Below are 23,760 nucleotides of genomic sequence, written 5' to 3'. Positions count from 1 at the left end.
AAAAACATCCCTGAGCTGCTAAAAAACTTCATGTTAGAAGTTTGTACGGAGTCCCTGAAGTGCCAAAAGATAATTAAAAAAAAAAAAAAAATGTGCATAAATGTAATTATTATCTGTGGACTGAGATCATTTATGCAAACAACATCAAATATGCCAACAAAATTATTATCTAGATGCACAAGTTTTCCTGTTCACACAAGACAGTTTACACACTCACACGTTAATAATGTGCCTGAACAGGATCATGCAAAAGATAATGTGCAAAAAAAACCCCAAAAAAACATTGTTCACCGTAGTTACAACGTACTCGGCCACCATTCCCAGTTTGAAAAGTGGTCCCTCCCTGTGTGAGTGCATAAGTGCGTTCACACTGAGAAGTATGGAAAATGCACCGTGAGAACCCGGATGGTGCACTCAAAACGATCAAAAAGTTGAGTGTGGAACTATGGACGCTTCTCGCCCTCAGTGGTCGCCATCTTGGCTATGTAGCGGAAGGGGAGGGACCACTTAGCACTAAGCACCACTATACTGTTGTCGGATATAAGCCGTCAGTATGTTTTTTGGGTTAATTTAGCAGTCTGTAATGATTTGGTAGCGCGAACGGTGAAACAAATGCTAACGCTAGCTGATGCTAATTTGCGATCGTCATTTCCGGTAAGTGCAAAACGGCTGTGTTTGTTTTGAGACAACACAAAATTTGCGCATTACGCCAGTAATATATAGTGTACACAGTGTACTACATGAAAGTGTACTAACAGAAGTGTGTGATTTGAGACACAGCTTAGGAGTTTTTCTGTTGAACATTAGCTAGCTAGCTAACATTACCCGAGGTTGGCTAAGAAAATCTTAAATTGTAATTTGAGACACGGCTTAAGATTTCTCGTTATATAATAATTGTTAACACAATAATAATAGATAATTTGTACAAACTGCATAGTAATTTGTCTAAACAAGATAATTGTGCGAGAAAGAAGGTGATGGTGGAGAAAATCATCACCATCATCGCCAGGTTTAATTCTCTACGCAGCAGGAGCATCCTCGGTGAATCCATCAGAAAATTAACCTTCAGTTGTTGAGAAATGTTGCCGGTCGCCTTTAAACTCCGCCTCCTGCAGGTCAACATGGCGGCGGTTGGTTTCAGTAGGAACAGCTGAAGTCCTGGATCAGACTGAACCACGCTAGACCCTGCTGATGACTAACAATGTCCTCGACCTCCACACCGCTGTGGGCGCCTGTGCACACTGTGCTACGGGTGTATTTGTCCTCCTGCTTGTTTCGCTGTAACGACGGCGACTAATCTAACGTGCATAACCTTTCAGTGTCGAGGCAGCCGGCCTGGTGAAAAGCCAATTAGGACATTATTATCCCTCATGATGCCTCGCCAGTGGAAAGTTTCCCTGTGGGTTCTGCGGTGTGCATCACTGAGCAGAGAGGAGGAGGAGGAGGACGGATGTTTTCCTTTGACAAAAAAAAAGTCTGGTGATTCTGCAAGTTTCATGTTGGAATGAAAATTACTTCCTACAGAGCTGCACAGATGCTGACTGACTTAGAGTGAATGGAAAGGTTGTAACTGTGATGGTCGGCCTGCTGCACTGCTTCTCTAACTGCCCCCCCCCATCATCACACAGTATACTGGTTTAAAATGAAGCATTAATTGAGTAGAAATTAGTATCAGAGAGACTTCAGGTGAGTGTTAGTTGATTCTGTGAAGTGAGTTTGCTGCTCGTTTTCTCTGAAAACACTTAAAATGTTTTATGACAAAGTGTGAAACTGAGATCAAATCTTATGCACACAAGTTAATTATTGTGTAAACAACATAGAAGCTCATATAAATGACACTATTATAATTTGTGCAAAGATAAAATAATATCTACAATATAAGATATATCTATCCATATCTAACTAATCATGTCTGTGCACGAAGGTGATCACATGTATGAAGATCATTTGTATCAACAGTAACTTGTGTGAGTTTGAATCAGAAACAGGTTTATTGTTTAGTAGATTGCATATTAAAGGAATTTTTCTCTGTTATGGTGCATACCGATCAAAATATTCACAAGAATCAAGTAATCAATGAATATATAATAGAAATTTACAATAAAATATATGTAAGTGAAAACAGCTGTTATAAGTTTAAATAGAAGAGAATGAAATGTTCGTAGTATAAACAGCAATGTGCAGATAATAATAATAATAATAATAATAATAATAATAATAATAATAGAACATTAATGTTAGTTGTGATGATTCACAGATGTACAAATATAAGATTGTAAGAGTTTCCGTTACTATAACGTGTAGTCTGAGTTTGTGTCTGATGATCAGCTGCAGGCAGAAGAAAGAATCCAACAAACTCATGAACATGATTCACTTTGACTGATTATCATCATCTGACATCTTTGTCTGCTGTATATATTGATCATCTTCGTTCTGTTCAGAGATCCGTAGTTTGTGTCGTTGCTTCACTTTTTCTCTGAGCTGAGTGATCGAAACACTGCTCAGATTCACCGCAGCAGATTCGCAGCTGAATCCAGCGGTATGTTCAGTTCAGACTGTTTACTAGTCGAACATTCATTCATCATGATTGTTTCTGTAGTGTTCATGGTCTCTACTGCTAAAAGCTTCCGATTCGTTTGTACATATATTCATCGTCTCTATTATAAAGCGACTGATGATGATTCTGTGCAGCTATAAACTCATCTAACTACCTCGGCGCTGAGCTGCAGCAGGAATAATGAGCCTGAGGAAGCTGTGATGTCAAACACATAATTATTAAATATTAGATGAAGATGATCTAGAGACTATTTGACCTCCATATTGTACTCGACATGTAGTTTTACTGTCTGAACGACTTCATTCAGCTTCAGTTTTATTACAGGAGGAAGCTGCGTTCATTCATCAGGCTGCAGCCTCGCTGTAACTTTCTCAACAATCATCTGTTACTTTGTTGGACTTTGACGTAAGCAGGCGACGGTTTCAGAGACTCACTGGGAACAAGCAGGATGTGCTGCAGCACTTTGTATCAGCTAAGAGGCAACAATACTTTGTTTTACTGAGGACAGAAGCTGTCGGACCACTGAAGGTCTGAACTGTGAGGGTCACTGCACATTTAAAGAGACATAGTGCTGCTTTTACTCATGTAGTTCATATCCCTGCAGATCGTTTTCTTCCTCCGTCAGTTTTTAGATTTCTTGGCATTTCTGTGAAAATCAACTTTCAGAGATCTGGAACCTCCTGAGAGAGAAGAGATGAGTATCAGCAGGAGTGTAAACCTGCAGCAGTCACAGTGTGTCACATTTAGCAGGATAATGTAAATCATTTCTAACATGACGGCGGTGAGAAGAGGCCTCGCTGTAACAGGCTGGACCGATCAGCTGCTTCGCTTCGTGCACGTCGTCCTACAAGAGATGAAAAGCGAAGAAGAGCGAAACAGATAATCAGATAAAAGCTGACGGATGACAAACAGTGAGCGAGGTCAAAGCCGCCGCCGCCGTGCGAACGGCAGCTGATAAAATGTATTTTAGGAGGCGATGAGGACACTGATAGCGAGGGCGTTCCTCACTCAGAGGGGCTGATGGGAAACAAATGACAGCAGTTAATCAGACTGAGGACAGATCTCTGCTACACACAGATGATATTTGGCCTTCCTGAAGTCATGTAATCCATTCGCTACGCTGTCTTCTGTCTCGCTGAACAGCTGAGCTGCACTGAAGGAGTAAAATATTGACATCAAATCTGTCCTGTGATGTGTCTGTTTGGCTGTAAATCACTTCAGAGACTGTTTATGAATAAAAAGACTCTTCTGAACTGTAAACCAGCCTGTTTGTAAAGACGTGAAGCCTCAGAGGAGACGTCAGCAGATAGATGGAATCCAGTTTCTCACCTTCTTTCTTGTGCACGTTAGTTTTAGATATTTCCAGATCATGTTTGTGTGCACGACAGGTTTTTCTAGATACTTTCTCATGCAGTTTCTCATATGCACTAGGTATACACAGATATGTTGCATGTGCAGTATGGTGCTTCTTTTCATGTACGTTTGGTAGTTTTAGATACTTTTCTTGCATGTTTCCAGATCATGTTTGTGTGCACATCAGGTAACTGCATGGTTTGTTGTGCACTATAAGTTTTTCTAGATACTTTCTCATATGCACAAGGTAGTTCCTCATATATATATATTCCTTCATATTTTACCTGCACATTATGTAGTTTTACATGTTCTTTGTGTGGACCAGGTGGTCACTAAGTGAACACAGATATGTTGCGTGTGCAGTACATGAACGTTGGGTAGTTTTAGATACTTTTCATGCAAATATAATTCCAGATATTTTTTTAGGTGTTTCCAGGTAATTCTTAGTTTTGGTCTGTATAAAGAAGCATAAAGCTTCTCCACCAGGACAGAAGTAATAAACATCACACTCTGCTGCGGAGGTGAGATGATTAATGGGCCTGTTGAAGGATTGATGTGCAGAACATTGGGTGAGTTTTCTGATGAAGGCAGCAGACTCTGACTGGCTGTGACTCAGTGGAAACACTGATCTGTAGGCTGAACCCTGCAGGAGATAAGAACTCACAGCAGAAACACTCATTAATGTTGCAGTCGAGCGTTTAAAACACAGAATGTGTTTTTCATGAAAGTCTGTAAATCAGTCTGAGGGTTCGGAGGCCTCGGCCTCTCATGAGGGCCAAACCGCCGACCTCAGCTGCAATCCTGCCGCCCGCGATGGCTTTCTGCGGTTTGCGGTTTGGAAACTCGGGTTAACCCCATTTTACATTTTATGCCACGATTAAAAATCTTCAGAGGGTATCCAGCTCTACATCATGTTACATTCCCATTCTACAGCTGGTAATTACAGCTCTCACTGTGTGCAAGAACGCCAGCGTTTCAATTTGAATATAGTGCAACAAAACAGATGAAACGCTCATACGTGCATGTACACACACACACACACACACTCCGAGTGTGTGTCCAGTATCACATGAACTCATAGTTTCCTGCTCGGCAGCCATTATGTTATTAAGCTCTTACAGTCTAAAGATAAACCTGTTTCCACTGTTTGACATGTCAGCGCTGAGTCACAGAGTGCAGCTTCACGTCTCCTCCGGCGGCCATGTTGGACGTCTTTGATCTGCACAAATCAACTGTGAGGTTTGTCACCAGAGGAGGAAAATACATCAAGTTACTTAAGTTTTGTCCAGGTCAGAGGTTCTACCGGCTCTGCAGAGGTTTTTGTTAAATTTAACAGGAAAATGTGTAAAAAAAAAACAAACGTCAAAATATCCCAAAAACATCCAACTAGTGTTCAAAAACTCCACGTTTGAGACTTTCTTAAAGTTGTAGCTGATTGAACTTGAGTCATGTTCTCAGTAGGGGTGTGCCCGAATACAAATACATTATTCGGCAAAGCACAAGTAATAGTGGGTTTTAAACGAATATTTGTTTCATACAAATATTATATCATAAAGTTATTTGTTGGGGGTGTTCCCCAGAGATAAAGCTGAGCTACTGACACAAGCAAAGTGGTCCCAACAGACTCTCCATCACCTGTTGTTCCTCTTCTCCTTTCTACAAAGTTAGCTTGTAAAAAAATAGGCAATAAATGAAAAGTGCAAAGTAATAATCACCTTTGAAGTTCCTCTACATGTTACATGCTGTGCTGTCTCTGTGTTATGTGTTATGTGACCTCCTTTATAAGGTCGTTTATTCATGAACACTTTAATTTTCTCAAATTAGAAGTGTCATAAAAACAAAAACAGGATTTTTAAGCCTCTTTCCACTTTTATTTGAACACAAATACAAATACTGGGCTCTCTGCACATCCTCGAGAACTGAAAATACTCAAATATTGTCTTTAATCACTTTCCGTTCATTTATCTCACTTCGTTTGAGGCTGACATTAGAGACGGGTCTTTATTTCTCATTTCCACTTTAATATTCATATTTTGGTTTGAAGCCTGTTTTCTGATCATTATTATGTTTATTTATCTGTAAATGTCATAATCACCAATCTGTTGAAAACTCTTCCTCTTCTTCTCTGACACAAATACTGATTTCATTTCAAAAAACCAAAATGTTACTATAACGGTTAAAATATTAGATTCAATTCATTTCAGTCATTTTCAAAAGTTTCTACATTTAAAAAAAATCATAGTTGAGCTTCTGTCAATGAAATCCAAACATTTCATATTTTTCTCTTGTTTCTCTCTGCTTGTCGTCTATCAGGTCACGTTTTATTGAACGGTGCACTAATAAGACATAAGTTTAGTTTATTATACAGTAAACAAACACAGTTATACCCTAATTAGACCTAATTACTATTACAGTTAGCTCAGCATGAGTCTCATTCTAGTAAAGAATTAAGTAAAAAATATTTTGCTGCTGAGTTATAAATCAAAGCAGACTCACCTGTTTATTTAACCTGCGTACTAATAGATGCAAATCTGTGCATCAATTAACCATTTTCATTTATTAATTCTATTTACCATTAACGAGAGATCCAGTTACGACAACACAGCTTTAATTAGAGTCAGATATGTGATTCCACTTTAGTAACAGTTCTGTTCTGTTGTCATGTGTTGAATTATCCTCTAATAAAGTCTAATAAGGGTCTAACAGTGAGAAATAAAGATCCAGTGTCCTGTTACTGGGACGATAGTGACCTGGTATTACATGGTCTGATATTTTAACTGGTATTAGACTCTGTATTACTGGTTTGGGAGCAGAGCGGCTCAGTGTTACTACCTACAAACTCCATGTGACTCTGGAGAACATCCAGATGTGACCTGATGTGGTTTGACTTCAGTTTTCTTCTAACGAGCAACAAATGACCTTGTAAGAAAGTGAAACTATGTTAAATAAAAGCCAAATAAAAAAAAAATGTCCTCCGAGCTCTCAGTGTTTAGACTATTATAAAGTATATAATTGATATAATATGGTGTAATATAAATTACATCTAATTACAGGCTGTGGTGTCTAATTAAACTATGGTAGGCCCAGACTAGCAGCATTAACTGTGGTGTCTAATTACAGCGTAGTAAGAATAGAGCATCTGTGCAGCATATTTAGATGTGATATTGTTGTATTTGATTTCTAATTAGACTTTTAAATCAGCGTATTAGGATCCTATCTGGTCTCTAATTACAGTGTAATTTGGTATAATAGTGTCTAGTAAAGCATCATACGTGGTTTATAATTACAGCGTAATTTAGATGTACAGCGTCTAATTAGAGTATAAACTAAATGTTTGTTTACTGTCTAATAAAGAACATATTATTTATAGATTTTGTCTAATTTGATAAAAATACAGCTTATTATGTTTTATTAGAGCACGTTAATTAAAGTGCTCGACTGCGTTAACGTTGTTTTTTTAAATGGAGAAATAGAAACTATTTAAAGTAAATTAATTTCTGAATATCTCATGTATTATTTGAATCTTGGTTTTTATTTGGGGATTGATAGAACAGATTTGAGACACATCTGCAGGGTTTTTTACCTTGTTTCTGCTGTTTCCAGTCTGCATGAACCCTTCAGGTCAAACTGACTTTTGCAGGATTTGTTTTCCAGTTCGGTTTAATAAGCTCAGCAGCAGGAACGAGAACAGTTTGGGGTTGTGAATTCAGACTGTATTAAGCTTTAACTCAGGGAATCTATGATCTAATTACTATGATCGTATTACAAACAGGTCGTTTTTTTGTGATAGTTTCCCAGGCAGCGCCGTCAGATTCCCGTTGGCTGGACGTCGGAGGGGAAATGACTCCTGCTGTCACACCCTCTCTCCGGTAAGCTAACCGTCACTGGACGGGCCTTTCACAGCGCTGCTATCGCACAGGGAAATGCAGTCATTTGTGATAATTGCCCTCAGTGATTTTATTCCTGTGCAAATCGCCCATGTCGGTAATTTGTCAAGAAAAACTTCCGTGTTAAATTACGCAGAGTGCTTTCATTCCCCGAGCCAGATCTGATCTCTCTCTCTCTCCACTTACTGCAGACTCCTGTGAAACTCTGCACAACATTTAATATCCAACAGAAAACTAATCATTTATTTATTTACATCTTTATGTTTATGAGACGTGCAGGAGGTGGTGAGTATTTGGTGAAAGTACTCACGCCATTATTTTATCTGTTTTATTGAGCTTTTATGTCTGAGTCATCACGGTAGCATCAGTTGTAAATAATGCTAACGTAAAGAAGTTATTAAAGTTCTGATGTTCTGCCCTTAAAACAGGGAAAATAGTGAGTTTTCACTTGTTTGTATTGAGTTATAATTATGTAAAAGTACAACCAAATTCACATGTTTTCTCAGTATGGATACACTCAGGACCGCAGTTTCCACAACTAAGTTATTATTATTATTCTGTGGTTTCTAAATAGCGTAAATTATATAGATAGATAGATTACATAGCCACGTCATGATTGAGCTGATGTTTTAAAAAGATTCTGATCTGTTTCTCTTCAGTAAATTACTGCTTTTAGCAAGAAAACGTGTTTTGTTAAAATGGATTACGGGACTTAGTTATATCTTCAGTTATGAAGGTGAGTAATGTTAACGTAATTTAAACATTCACCAACATTGTTCCTTTAACTTTAGTGACCACAGACAAATGAGTCTTGGTGGCTTTCAGTTTGAATCTTTCATGTAACATTAAACTCGTGTTATTTCGTGTCTGGACAGTTTTGAACAAAGACGAGCAGTCAGAGGACGTCAGCGTGAGAGATCGTTGCTACGAGTCGATGAAGAAGCTGAACAGTTTGAGATTAAATGTAGAGACGGTGACTGTTGCTCAGAGTCAGTCATGTGTTGGTGGACATCAGTCACTTTGAGTTTTGGCAGCTCTTCTAATCACTGAGTGTAAACAGCCATAGTGACCCGACGTTAACGCTGTAAATCAGCATTGGTGCTACACTGAGTGACTAGCTAACGTCGCAGCTAGCTAATGTTGCTAACGGTTATCTAAGACACTGAGGGAATTATCAAAAATGAAAAATGCTAAAAACACAGTATACAAAAATAAACAGTAAATATTAACAATATGTACAGAATTAACTGTGAAGAGTGAAATAACTACAGTGGAGGTTACGTTACTGTAGAGTTGACAGCAGGTTGACTGGAAGTAAACAGACACAGTTCGTCAGACAGATACACGTCTGTCTTAGTGGAGAGAAAATGACGGAAACACTCTAAATATATATTTCTAAATATTTGGAGACCAGTTCCACTCCACTACATTTCAGAGGGAAATATTGTACTTTCTACTCCACTACATTTATTTGACAGCTTTAGTTACTTTTCAGATGAAGATTTGACACAATGGATAATATAACAAGCTTTTAAAATACAACACATTGTTAAAGATGAAACCAGTGGTTTCCAACCTTTTTGGCTTTTGACGTCTTACAAAAAGCAGTGTGTAGTCGGGGTCACATTTCACATGTCTATGAGTTGTTAACAGCTCCACCAAATAGTGATTTTTCCCTCTAAACTTCTCACATGCTTTCATTTCAATAAATGTCCAAATGATCCAATATTTCAGCAAAAATCAAAGATTAGAGAAAAAGTCCAAAAACTGAAAACAGATTTGTGTATCAGAACTTTGTTTTTTCTTCTTTCCTCTCCCATTAATCATCTCACCACCCCTCAGATTTATCTGCTGACCCTTTGGAGGGACCCGACCCCTAGGTTGGGAACCACTGGACTAAACTAGCTAACTGTATATAAAGTAGTGTAAACTAGCTCCACCTCCAGCAGCTACAACAGTTAAACGCTGTTAAATAAGTAAAAAGTCGTTGAAGTTTAATTAGTGAGAAGCTTAATTCAGATCCTATAAACAATCAGTCAGTTTGTATTTTTTCAGTGTTTCCTGAATGTGACATCGAGTCCAAAAATGCGTCGCCTCCTCAAACAGTCGAGCATCAAACGGCGGCGGACCTTGCTGGCGGGGAAACACCCGGCTGTGGTCTACTGCGGCCTTTCATCTGCACTCACGCTCTTTACATTTCAATTGCTATACTTATGAGGACCCATATTGGTGTAATGCATTCCCCAGCATCTAACTTTAACCCTACCAGTCACTGACAGGCCTCCTGGACCATAATGTGAGTCCCAGCTGTCCAACAACCGATCGCTGTGTTAAACTGTCCTCGCGGCGCTGGCGGGAAACTCGTCGGTCCTCACAGAAATAGAAGAGCTGCTGCTGAGGCGGTTTGGTGTCATCTGCTAGTCATTTTACTGTCCTCCTGTCATTAACACTGACTTCTATTTATACTGCACACACACACTCATGTTCAGACACACAGACAGGAAGTTTTATTTATTTCAGAGCTTAAAAGATAAAAGATGGATGTGTGGGTGTAAAAACTACATACTGTCACATGTTAACGTGTGTTTTTTTGTCTGTTTATACGTAAAACTTTACTGACATGTTTATTCTGTACATTGTGTGGAATGTTTTTGTTGGTGATCTTATGAACACATATTTAATTATGGATAGGCATTTAACACTAAGTGCTGTCAGCCCCGTGTGGGCAGATCGCTCCATCTTCAGCCGCCCCTGTTTGTCCGCTGTCGGCACGCCGCTCAGGATGAAACATGATGATTTAATGGAGATTTAACGAGCAACTCGCAGGTCGGAGACTCCAGTGATTCAATGTGTAGGAAAATGATGTAGGAACTAGATTTTCATAAAAAAATATTCTTACTACAGTGACTTCTGCACCTAAAAAAGCCAAATTAGAGGCAACATAAAAAGGCAGAGTGGTCAACAATAATATTGATATTGATGCTGAGGGACTGTAAATGTTTGTTCATATGCATATGATGGATCACAGCCTTATAATTATGAGCCTGATAGGCGTCCAAGAGACCAGGAACAGACTGGGATCAGGAGGAATAACAGTCAGAGGAGAGACATTGAGACCAGTGGAGGACTGGGCAGGTGTCTTGTTGACGTTAGCTTATAGTTACATGTATATAGCTGTGGGCGCTAACAAAATTTTACGTTGTCTTCACATCACAGCATCTTAAAGTCTTCTATCGTGTATCAGGCTTTAACAAAACCAGTATTGATCGTCTGTTACCAGCAGGAGATTGACTGATACTTAACCGTAACAGAAACTAATGTGCAGATATCAGCTTCTATCAGTCGTATCTCGCTATGTGTAATAACGACACGCTAACGTTTACAGTGTGCTACTGTTACTGCAGGAGATTTATAAAAGTAAAGTCATTATAACAACTCAATGTTTGGATGTGTTCAAATGTTTCATGCATTAAGAGCAGATTCATAATTATCAAACAGGTGCTGCATTACTGGCCAGACCTGCAGACAGCAGCAGCTGATACTAATAATAAACATATATGAATAAAAACTATTGGTGCATTGAGTAAAATAAAATATATATTACAAATATAAACCACCATCAAACTGATCAGTAAGTGTTTTAACAGCAGGCGACTATCAGTTTAATTCAATTAATTAATGAATTACAGTCGGTTCTAGTTGACATTGTGGGCGTCTGCTGTGTGTTGCTTTGTATTTTGTATTTTGTATAATGTGTTCTGTGTGTTGTTGTGCTGTTGTATGTATTGTTTGTGGGGGACTCTGGTGCAGTTCATCATTTATGTTAAAAACTGTAAACTGTCCCAATCAATAAATATAATAATTTTAACCTTTTAAAACAACTAGAAAGCAGAGAGCTGAACAGTCCTTCATTAACTGTTTCAAAATGTTCAATTTGTGTTCAATCAGAGACAGAAAATCATGAGAACGGTTTTGTTTTGCTTTTTTGATTTGTTCATTTAAAAACCATGAGTAAATAGTGCAAATGTTCCAAAACACCCCATCACTACATGTTTCCCCAGAATTTCATATCAATCTGTTCCCAGGTTCCCAAACAACAAAGCAAATGAGTCAGTCTGAAACTGAGAACCACAACGTCTGTGCTGCTTTCACACTAAATCCACATCCAGCAGTTACGGAGCAACATTATCATTCATGTGGAGTCGTGTTTCTGTCCACCTGGTGAATTTTAGTCCAATATTCACTCTCTTTTAGCTTCTGTTTTTACTCTCTACCAACTCCTGAGGGAAATATCTGGCTCTTTAGCTGCTAAATGCTCCACTATGTTCACCAGCTAGTCTACAGCTAACTGTGTCTGTTTGGTGCTGAGCAGGTAGTGAAAACGACGCTATGAGACGCTGAGAGTGAACCAGAACAGTAAAAGTTGCAGCCGGACAGATAAACAATGAGCTGAAACTCACTATAAAGCTCCGTAAAGCCGAGAGGAGCTGCAGAGTCTCTGATAATTCTCTGTAGGAGATTTGAAGCTCTGTGATTGGACGTTTCTTACCTAAATGCATCTTGGGAGTCATAGTTGACTTCTTCAGTTTGGTACTTTTTTTAACAAAGAACCAGATGTTTTACTTCAGTTCATCTTTCGTGCTGATGATTCAACCAGGAAAGTTTCAAGTCGATCCAAGATTTTAAAAACCTCCAACTGTCACCTAAAAACTGACGATGATGAAATAAATTTGACTTTCACTGTAGGAACCACTGGCGCCTGAAATTACTCCTTCACACATCTCTGCTGACATGTGCATCTCTTGTCTATATTTGTGGAAACAGAAGCATGTGTGTTCAATTACACAGACAAGTGACAGACCTCTAAAACTGTCCTGTCAAAAACTTGTGATGTTCTGCAGGATAAAAGCAAATGAATGAATTTATTTTGTGTAATTGTTGAAGTTGTTGAAGTTATTGATTCTTTGCAGACAACAAGCCGAACGTTTGCTGTTTTTTAGTGTGTTTGTGAGATTCTGTCTGAGTCTTTGCATTTGAACCGAAGTGTGTGTGTGTTTGTGTGCCACGTCCTTGTATGACATCAGACGTGTTCATGACAGCACGGAGTCTCCCCAAAAACCAGAGCGGAGCAGCAGATACCAGACCAAAGAGAACCCAGACCACACACACACACACACACACACACTTTCCTCCCCTTCATCCTCAAAATAAACATCGTTTATGTTCGTGTCTCCTCAAAAAAACAGCACAAACCTCACTGCATTACCTCATCAATGCAGATCCACTTCTGCTCACGAGACGCCACAACACACGTTATAGCGAGCTTTAAAAAGCAGAGTATGAATGATGCCGGACGCTGCTGTCGGGGTGGAGAGCGATCTGGCTTTCTGTTGAAGCCGTGAGTCATCTGAGGAGTTCTGTGGAAAAAGTCTGTGAGGGGAGATTTTAAAATATAAAACCATGAACTTTAGAGTTAGTTCACATTAGATCTCACACAGTTTCTGCAGAAGTAGAGCTGCAGCTAACGATTATTTTCATTATTGGTTAATCTGCATTATCTAAATCATTTTTTTTTTAAATCATTTTAGCAAATGATGTCAACTGTTTATCCCTTACCTTTACAGACCTGTCAACCTGAATGCATTTTGTGCAGCAGGCACACATTTTGAGATCAAAGTAGGTATGAGTTGTTACCGTAAGTTTCTTCGTTGGAAACATTTAATAATGTAAGTACACAACTCAACAACATATATAACATAGGTCTAGTTGTTTTTAGACATTTTAATGTGGAATAATTACATATTAGATCCATTTGAAACATTAAGCTGACGGTTTACCTCGTATAATGACTTCTGTGTGGATCTAGAAGTTGCTGCAGGAAGCCTCCCAAATCGGTAAAGGCCCGTGTATTTCTATTTCACCTGTCATGCTCTCAGATATGTCCGCTTGCTTGTGAGATTATATTGACTGGAATGTCCTAATTTTTCTGAACGAAATGAGCTGTAGCACTAGCAGGTTTGATATACATACATACAGGCGTTCCAACCACGACTGCGTGTGATTCAGTAACGTTAGCTAACAGTGTAACTAACAGGTTGTCGACTTCGGGGCTACATAACGTGTTGCTGTCTGTTGCTGAAATGCTGACAGACGTTTTCATTATTTTTAACTTTATCAGTGTGCAGGGTTGGGTCACAGTAGTCAGCAGTAAGTTTAGGGAAGGCTCAGTCTTCTCTAGCCTACGTTACCTGCCTCCCCTGGTTAAACCACCGACGTATAAGAGCTGGATAGGGCGCCGCCGCTCAGCCTTGTAGCCAATTTTTCCCAGTGGCCACTCGCGGTATTGCAGCGCAAAATCCCCCTGCGGCCCAAAAAGGATTTTCCCCGTAGACCACCATTGTAAAAGAGACGCCTGTAAAACTGTTGACAGGACCCCTCCAACTGCAAACATCAATTATGACTCTTTCTATTATGAACTTTTGATCCATGGAGGTTTTATGTTTGTAAAACTTTCCTCGAGTTGAGAAAAGCGAAAAATCCGTGACGTCATCACAATGTAAAGTCTATGGGCCGAGCGGGAACTCGTGGGCAGGGCCAGCGGGGGAAACGCTACTGTGTATATTCAGTGGGCCGCACAACGCGGAAGCTAGAAACTGTTTTTGACATAAGCACCAGGGGAGCAGTTCCTATAGGACTGAATGGGCGTCATTTTTAGTCTGGTATCCAGCTCTTATAATAAATCCATGGGTTAAACATACACACAAGAAGTAACATGGCCAGCTTTTCACTGAGGACACTCTGAAGTCAGGAGAGAAAGGAAAGAAGTCACCATGAGATACTGAGGGGAGAGTGTGTGTGTATGTGTGTGTGGTCTATAACTTTGCCTATTCTAGGAAAATTTCAAGGAAACACAAATGAAGTACAATATGTAAGGAGGGATGTTACAGTTTCAACAGCCGTGTTATTAGATCATTATCCCATTGAGTAATAACTTTCCTATAATGAAAACAGTTTATTAACCAGCTTTAAAATATTTATTTCACCAGAACCACAAAATAGTCTGTTTATGCTGGTTTGGGTTTTACAGCTACATTGTCATCATTTTTTCAAACTAGCTGAAAATCAAATTGGCTTAAAGTTTGATTATTGTGGACGCGTAAACAGTAGAAACTATATAAATGCAGCAGCAGTGGGAGGTTAGTATGTAGCCTGAGTGAAACTGTTCCTTGATAATCTGTGTTTAGGCAGCTGAAAGACAAATGGATAAACAGCCATAAATGACCAACTAACAGTATCTGCAGATATTTCTGTAAACAATCATATTGTTATTGGTATCATGAATTTTCGTCTGACTGCTTCATGTATGCAAATGATGTACAATCATTCATTGTGTGAACAGTAGTAATTTGCACATCTAGGCTGCCATAGTGGTACTCAAAAGATTGATCCAGGGTTGGCAGGTCTGCTTCTAGCAAACTATTTCAACTGTTTATATGATACTTTAACTATTTTGTGATCAGTAGTTTTTATTGTTTTTCTTTTCGAACAGGGCAACACATCAGATGCATCATGGCAGTGCAAGAGCTGAGAGACAAGACAGCTGGAATACAAACAAGGTACAACACACAGTTATATCGCTGAGCAGCAGACAACACTGAGACTGTCTATATGATTCTTAGGGATTTGAGCCGACGTCATATATGTAGAAGGTCCTTTAACGAAGGAGATGTAATTCACCTACTTAGCATAATATTCCTCTGGTGAGTCTAAAAGAGAGACCCTGATGGGCTGCCACAATACCCAGATGAGAGAACCACACCCTGGCTGACGGTTGGGTGATCGCCTTCTATTCTGTGACCATGAGTTTTCTCCTCAGCATCAAGGGATGTCTGGACCCAGTCTGCCTGGCTTTAGGGAGAGAGGATCACCCAGAATAAACAGGCTCGGGCAGAATGGGATGTCTAATTTAAGGATCAGTTTCATATTCGCATGTATGGCTGACCAGAATGTTTGTACAACCACAGGACCACAACATATGGAGGAGTGTACCAGTACTCCCCCACACCTCCAGCAATACGAGCTGCCCCTTAATTTCACCCTGTGTATCCTTGAGGGGAGCCAGTATGCCCTGTTCATTATTTTAAACTGCACTAATCTTGTCCTAAGTTCCCATGATGTTTTCTTATAGTTCTTTAAGTTGTTGTTCCATTATTCCTCTGTGAACGAGGTTGACATCAGTCTCCCAGGCTGACTCCATATCGGAGCCCTTACTATTGAGAGAACATCAGAACTTGGTGGGACTGTTGTAGTGGAACCGAAGGTTTGAGATAGGAGATGTCTAATTTGAAGATATCTCCAAGGGAGAGGACCTTAATGACTGATTCCCTGGAGACCTGGCAGACTGGCCCCGGCTGTACAGTTCCACGTAGTCCCTCCTGTTCCAGCGGACCTGAAGTCTTCCTCTCTCAAAATTTGATGGCTTGGAACCACCTCAGCTGGAGCTCCGCCATCCCTAGCTGTGCACCGTTTTGGGGGTCAAACCCAGACACTGCCACCATAACCTTTGCCGTGTCAAATGTTGAGGGGTACACAAAGGTGTTGGGCTTATAAACAACTTGGTGGTCCTTGCCCCTGCACCCGTTCAGGACAGTTCATGTCCCTGAGCTTTGTGAGGGGGATGTCAGAGTTCCTGCAGAATACGTCCTGCATGTCAGACAGTTGAAATATCCTCTAGATGTGGAGAGTGGAGAGTTTATAAATTGATATGGATCAATGGAAAAAGGGAGAGAAGGAGAGAGCAAGAACCAGGTGAGAAAGTGGAGGTTGTCAAAGACCATATAGTTATAATGCCGAGGTAATGATATACTGTTATCAAATGTGGATTCTCCCCAATGTCTTCTTACATACATTTATGTCACAAGTACTCTTTTCTAGTTTAATATAATATATCTGTGTGAGATTGTCAGTGCAAAGGAGAAGCAGGTGAGAAAGTGGACTGACAGATTTCCTGGATGCTTTGTGTTTTTTCCCACATTAAATGTTTCCCAGAAGTATACTCAGAACATAAATCAGTGGACTTTATTCAAAACAGGACATCTTCATTAAAACACTGTCCTAGTTGACCACATGTGCTATTTGTTTATTTTCACAATACAAGGAGGAGAAGAACAGGGAGAGTATCTGAGACAGAGGAGAGAGCAGCATACCGGCGACCAAGCCAAAGCAACAGGGTTTCAATATGTTTCTTTTGATTTAGGGGATAGGGACACAGGTCCTAAACAGTTAAAGCTGTCTCAGTACCCACAGGATCAGTTTGGCACGCAAAAAAGAGCCTTGCAACAGAAGTGGTTCCAGTTTAAATGGCTAGAATACTCCTCTAGGAAATATGCTGCTTTCTGCTTCACTTGTCGGGTATTTGGTAAAATCTCAGACAGGAGGTATTTGTGAATGGTGGAGTCAAGAACTGGAGAAAGGCACTGAGCATGTTTCAAAAACATAAAAACCACCAAGTCACACAAGGACAGTGTAGTTTGCTGGAACAGCTACAAAGCAAGTGTATCAAAAGAAAATACTGAACAGATAGAGACAGTGAGTGCCAATGAAATAAGCCAAAGGGAGTACCTGCAACGTGTTGTGGCGGTGACTTGCATACTGGGGAAGCCAGGAATACCATTCGAAGGTCATGATGAAACAACTGAAAGCCACAATAAAGGCAATTTTCCTAGAGTGCATGACACTTTTGAGGCTGTTTGATCCTTTCTTGTAGAGGTGTACAACCTCATCCAACAGCACATACCTCTGGCCTGCCAGTCAGAATGAGATGATGGTGTTGTTCAGGAGAGGTAACTGCAGCTATTAGTGAGATAAAGGAACTAAAGATGTGTGCAGTTATGGCTGCTGGAGGCAAGAGATGGAAAGAGAACAATTGGTACTCTGTGTGAGATATGTCTCTAGTAAAGGAGAGCTTCCTAGCCCTCACAGAGATGATGAATTTTGATACCACATCAATAACCGCTGCGATTGAATCAACTGGTAGAGAAAGGAATTGATCAGTTGAAATGTGTGGCACAGACTTACAACGGGGCAGCAGTTATGAGTGGGGCAGTTGGGGATGTGCAAGCAGCCCCCTTAAGACATCTGCTGTATGTGCATTGTTATGGACATGAGTTGAACCTTGTCTTATGTCACACATGCAAAGCGGTTTCTGAGGCCAGAGTGTTTAGCATGCTGGAAAGTGTCAATTCTTTTATTTAGTGTCTCGCTTGTGAACCACCATAAGTTTGTAGACACTCAAAGGAAGTCAGGTTTGCAGACAAGTGAACTTCTCAAACACATGTTGGGCATGCCAGCTTCATTCAGTGTTTGACAGTTTCCCTGCCATCATTGAGTGCCTCTACCATCAACACACCTATGGTAGTGGGAAACAAAACAAAATTGGTATTTCCTTATCTGGACAGAATGATCTCTGAACTTGAGAAGTGTTTTTTCTGGTGTGAATGAAAAATTGTTTAATGGAATTCAGGTGTGCAGTCCAACCTCAGACCACTTGACTGGTACAGCATTACCATATTGACCTTGAGTCAGGGGATGTGATGGTTGCCAAAACTATCTGAGGCGCAAGAGCGAGGCTGTTCAAGACCTGCTCACGTTGTACAACCTACTGGATTCTGATGCGTTCCCTTCACTGAAAGCTTTTATTCAGGTTGCCTTGACTATACCAGTTAGCTGCTGTAGCTGTAAAAGGTCTTTTAGTGCTTTGCGTCAGCTCCATACCTGGCTTAGGAGGACCATGGTGCAAAGCAGACTCCTGCACCTGGCTGTGATGTCAATTGAGAAGGAGGTGCCTGAGAGAGTCCAAAACCAAAATGTGATTGATAGATTCGCCACCCTCAAGGTGTGGCGACACAGCTTAATTCTCCCAAAGTAGAAGGAATGATCTGCAGAGAAGGGTTAAGTGATATTGTACCTCTGGGTAAGATGGGTTGAGTTGAGCCAATGTTTAGGGCTGCAACTAACAATTATTTTCATTACCGATCAATCTGTTGTTTATTTTCTTGATTAATTGATGAGTCGTTTGGTCCGTAAAATGTCAGAAAATAGTGAAAAATGTTGATCACTGTTTCCCAAAGCCCAAGGTGATGTCCTCAAATTGTTTTGTCCCGACTAACAGTCCTCAACTAAAAATATTAAGTTTATGTTCATAGAAATAGTTAATAGTTGCAGCTCTACAATGTTAAAACATTCTTCATTATTAATTTATTGTTTATACCTTATTATCTTTTAATTTGATGCTGCTAGTTCATGAAGAAAGTGACTCTTTGTAAACCAAGTGATGGCTTTGTGGCTCAACATTAAAGTATTATAATTAAATATCTATCATTCTGGACCCAAGAGTAGAGTTTAGACACAAAGGCAGTTTATTGTAAAGTTGTAGAGGCGGACTCAGGAGACTAACAAGGCACAGAGCTGAGCAGGCAGACTGGGAGGGCTGGAAGCGATGAACCTGAGGAATGGGTAAACAGAACTATCCAGAGTAACAGCACACAAGAGAATAACGTCTTTACTGGGAAAGTTGGCCGATGCATCAACACCACAGAGTACACGGAACAATCTGGTGAAGAGTGGCGTGCAGGACCAGGGTTTAAATACTGCAGGTTTCTGATGAATGGATGAGCAGCAGGTGTGCAGGTGAGCTGGATCGCCACGCCCAAAGGATGAGACACAAACACATAAAAGGAAACAGAGATCAACAGCGGACAAACAAGAAACACAAGGGAGACAATAGAGAGACGGAAAACTGGGAGACAATAGAATGAAAGAGAGAACCTGCCTAACCACGACATAAAGTTACTTTTCTCAGACTTGTTGGTGCCTTTCTAGTCACATAATTAAATATTTGACCATTATTATTATACACTACAGTAGACCACCCAGCTAATCAGGTTGCTTCTAAAGGTAACATTGTGTATGTAACTGAGTTGAGAGAAGGTTTGCAAACAGAATATTCCATTTTTTACTTTCTTAAAAAAGATTTTGACGTATTGGATTGTGGCTGTGATCCCTGCCAGACACCTGAGCTCGATAACCACACTGTCAATATCGTGGCAGAGCTCTGCCAGTCAGTGATTATATGTGGTGGAGAAAATCGGGATTCCCTGAGAAATTCCTCCACTGCCACATTGCTCATTAAAAGCAATAAGTGACTCAGTGTTGTCACTAACTACCTCCAAAAATGCAGACATGGTGATGTGGTGAATGTACAATGTAAAATAAACACAAAAGGAATGAAAATACAATCTAAACACACACAGAACAAGAAGACAAACAGGTTTTTTTTTTTAGTAGACTAGACAACCCAAAAACAGCACAAACACACTGAGAGAGTGAAGAAAAAGCAAGAAAAATCAAGAGACATCTGGTTCCTGATATATAAGGCTTTGTTTCGAGAAATCTTCGAAATCTTTTGAATGGGAGTCTTATGACAGCTTTATGAAAGGACGATGTTAGGGGCACCAAACACAAAGAGGAGACTTTTATTCGCCATTACTTTTAGTGAACTATCTCAACTGTTTATCTGTTATTTTTAGTTGTTTCAACTGTTTATTGATTACTTTTAGCTAACTATTTCAACCATTTATACATTACCATTAGTTATCTGTTGTAACTGTTTGGCTATTCTAACAGCTCTATACAGAGGTGTTATTTACATAGTTCTATTTAATCTTACAGATGAGATACCCCCACCTTCAGACACACAGTTATAACACTGGAAGACACATTTTTTTTATCTCATGACCTTTAAAAGTTCTTAAAACCTGACTCACCTGCTGCAGGTGTTTTCCTGCAGCCAACTCAAGAGAAAAGTCAAATCTAAAAGTCATTTATACCTGTTTTACTATCATTTGAACCAGACTCTCATATTGTTTCCACTTGTTTTTGGCTCAGTAGCTCGGACCAAACAGTCAGGCGTGTCGCCTTTTAGCAGCTTTAAAGTTTAACAGGGCAGAGGAGGAAAACCGCTGGGTTTCAAGCAACCTTTTGACCTCTCGCCTAGTGTGTTACAGCTTTAATAGCACTGCATTTTTTCCTCAGCGTGTGGAAATGAATTCCTGCTGTGTCTTCTCCTCGCTGGCTGGAGGTGCTCCAGCAGCCTCGTCCTCGACCCTGAACGTTCGTCCTCTAGAGCTGGAAAAGCTCAGCGTCAGTTTTTGCAATTACATTTTTAATATGTGTGTTTAACAATGTAAGGTTTATGTCGTTATGAATGTCAACGTGACCCAGAGTCAAAAGCCTGCATGTAGCTTTATAACATGATGGAAGGTGATGACAAATTGTTGCACAACTCTGACTTATTTTAAAGAGTTTAAAAACAGAGAAAAAGCAGCTTTAACAACCACATAATCTTCAAAATAACCTTATATTGCCTTTTCTCTCCTTAATTAACCCCAGGGAGTGTCTATAATAGGGACATGAAGAACATGTAACAGATTAAATTAAGTGTTTTGGTTTATAGTGGAGGAAACAAGGAGAGAATGAAAGGAATATTTTGGAAGAACGGCGTGTTTTTTTCCGAGATTTAAAAGACCAAAAACACATTTTCTTTGTGTACATCCTTTAAACTTTAATGGTGAAGCAGAAAACAAAAACCAAAGAGATACTGTAAAATAAATTAGATTAGAAAAATGCCACAAGCACATTGGATTTGTACAACAAAGCAATGCAACATACTGGAATCTTGATTTCCATATATACAGAATAAAAAATAGACTTTTTATTCTTTGTCCACTTCGTTCAGTGTCAATATTTTTTCGTCTTAATAAAAAGAACAAGATCTGAACAAACACAACCACTTCTTTTATTCTTTTTTTTTTTTCAACTTTTTACTTCTTTTTGAGGCTTTTTTTTCTGCACTGACATTTTGTTCGTGTCCATGTACACACAGAGCGGACTGTGAGTTTGTCACAAAAGTCCAGAAGAAGAGCGTCCACTCTTCTAAAACAATAACAACAAAAAAACCAAAAAAAAAAACAAAAAAGAAAACATAACACGTGTGACTTCATCAAAAAGGGGACCAATACTCCAAACATTTTGGTGAACAAGTCGACAATACTGATATCAACACATACGTACGATACAGAAACACTCAGAAATGACCAGATTTGATTGGACAGCGTTTGTTTTCTCCCAAAAAAAAAACAGAACAAGGTGACTGACTGTGGATTGTCTTTTTCATATGGTGGAAAGTAAGGAGTAAAGCATTGTGGGAAATGGAGTTCTTGGTGTGCAGGGAGAGAGAAGGGGAGCAGAACGTGAGAAATAAAAACATCAAACAACTCAAAGAAAAAACTCAAAAAAAAACAACCAAAAACTAAATAAATCTGAAACAGAAGCATGAATTAAACATCAGTCGTCTCTCTTTATGAAAGCAAATGACACATTCAGAGATACTGAATCGTGAACTTCAGTGAAATTTCTCACAAAATGGACGTAAATCAGGCTGTAAATTAACTTTTTTTTTTTTTTTTTTTTTTCTCAACATCATTTAATGAAAGTTGATCTTCAGCCGTTTTCTCTCGCACACAAATAAATGCACAAACTCGACTCTTTGGTGTTCTAAAGCAAACTAAAACTGGACACACTGGATGTTTTCTCCAGAATACAACCTTCATTTTCTTTTTTCTTCTAAAAGTGAACACATTGATCGAATGCTTCAACTGAAATCCTTTTATTTTACTGTGAACTCGAATAAAATCAAACAATACGCTGATGACACCTTTGTCTCATTGAAAACTGCTCATCTGTTCATCACTACAAACCAAAAAGACCATATTTTTTTATCACTTATCTCCACTTTTAATGACATTCTTGAGGATTTTTAAGGGATTTATTCATCGGTTGATTCTTGTCATTAAGGGAGTTGTGATAACTTTTGTGAGCTTTTGTGCTTTGAGGGATTATTTAGTGGTAAAAGCTTAGTGCAACTTTGAAAAAAAACATTAATATTAATGGAGATTGAAATTAAGCATCAAAGTTCACTCTTGACTGTAGAAATAATAATTTGACCAAAGAATTCCAATTCAAGTTCCACTTACTAGCTTTTTTTCTGAGCTTTTGACCGTATTTCACTGCCTTCATCAGCAGATGGAGTGAATTCGAGTTGGTATTTTTCAAAGCGATGAGTCTCCCCAAATGCATTCTGCTTTATTAACTACCCCTTTCAATTAATTTTAAAGTTATAATTCTTAACATTTTCATAAAATCAAACCTTGTTTTTGATACTGATACAGTAGTTTTTCATTATTATGGTTCATTCCCATCCTGGTTTCAAATGACTACAACCTACAATGTGAGTTTGTTTGGCTTCACTGTAAACAGAAACACCAGCTGCTTCTCTGTATTTCTGACAAACAGCCGCTCAGAATCTGTTTGCTGTTGTAATAAAACACAACTGCAGTTACCACCGGTGACCACAGGTGTCGCCAAATCAACCAGGACTACTTAGCCTAATGCTAATGTAAGGTCTTTAAAGTCACTTTAAGAAGTACTTAAATAAAGGCTATTTAAGGGGTAAAATTGTGTTTTTTTGGTTTGTAGTAATAATGATGAAGTTTTTTAAGACTTAATCTACAATCTTAACATAAACCAACAACTTTCTTTGTCCTGGCTAATGCTAACCGTCCTCAGCTAGCTTTGTTAACAAACTGTAAACATCCACCAGACACACAGGGATAGAAGTTGTTTTTACTCCTCTACGTCTGTGTTTTTAGTCATTTATTTTGTTGTGTTTTGGAGATTTTATAAAATAGCTGGTGTGACTGCCAGCTGTCACTGCTTATTGAGGTGTAAATGACAGAAAATGGCCACCACAAAACTGCCACTCATGGGGAGCTGTGAAATGACTCTTTTTTTATTAGCTACATCAATCAATCCCAGAAAAAGTGATTTAGATTCTTTTATTTTAGC

The 23,760-nt window shown here is 39.2% G+C and overlaps 2 long non-coding RNA genes across 12 annotated transcripts in view; one reads left to right on the top strand and one right to left on the bottom strand.

Moving 5' to 3' along the window:
- Positions 1-1,968: 1,968 nt before the first annotated feature.
- On the bottom strand, positions 1,969-7,559 carry LOC121888338. 2 transcript variants are annotated; one of them, XR_006093214.1, is made up of 3 exons: positions 7,494-7,559; positions 3,330-5,142; positions 1,969-3,237 (listed from the first exon to the last, which is right to left on the bottom strand). It is a non-coding gene; the product is annotated as an uncharacterized LOC121888338 (long non-coding RNA). The 2 variants fall into 2 exon arrangements; XR_006093213.1 differs by having other exon boundaries at positions 1,969-5,142.
- Positions 7,560-7,565: 6 nt separating this feature from the next.
- Positions 7,566-23,760, top strand: part of LOC121888336 — a 44,159-nt gene continuing 27,964 nt past the window's right edge. For 5 of the 10 annotated variants that reach the window (XR_006093205.1, XR_006093200.1, XR_006093201.1 and 2 more), the window contains exons 1-2: positions 7,566-7,779; positions 15,347-15,413. This is a non-coding gene — a long non-coding RNA (uncharacterized LOC121888336). The other 5 variants (XR_006093202.1, XR_006093203.1, XR_006093208.1 and 2 more) reach the window with 5 other exon arrangements.

This window comes from Thunnus maccoyii, chromosome 21 (genome assembly GCF_910596095.1).
Source record: "Thunnus maccoyii chromosome 21, fThuMac1.1, whole genome shotgun sequence".
In the NCBI taxonomy this organism is placed as follows: domain Eukaryota; kingdom Metazoa; phylum Chordata; class Actinopteri; order Scombriformes; family Scombridae; genus Thunnus; species Thunnus maccoyii.
Note: the sequence above shows the minus strand (reverse complement) of the source record. Positions and strands in the feature narration are given on the sequence as shown.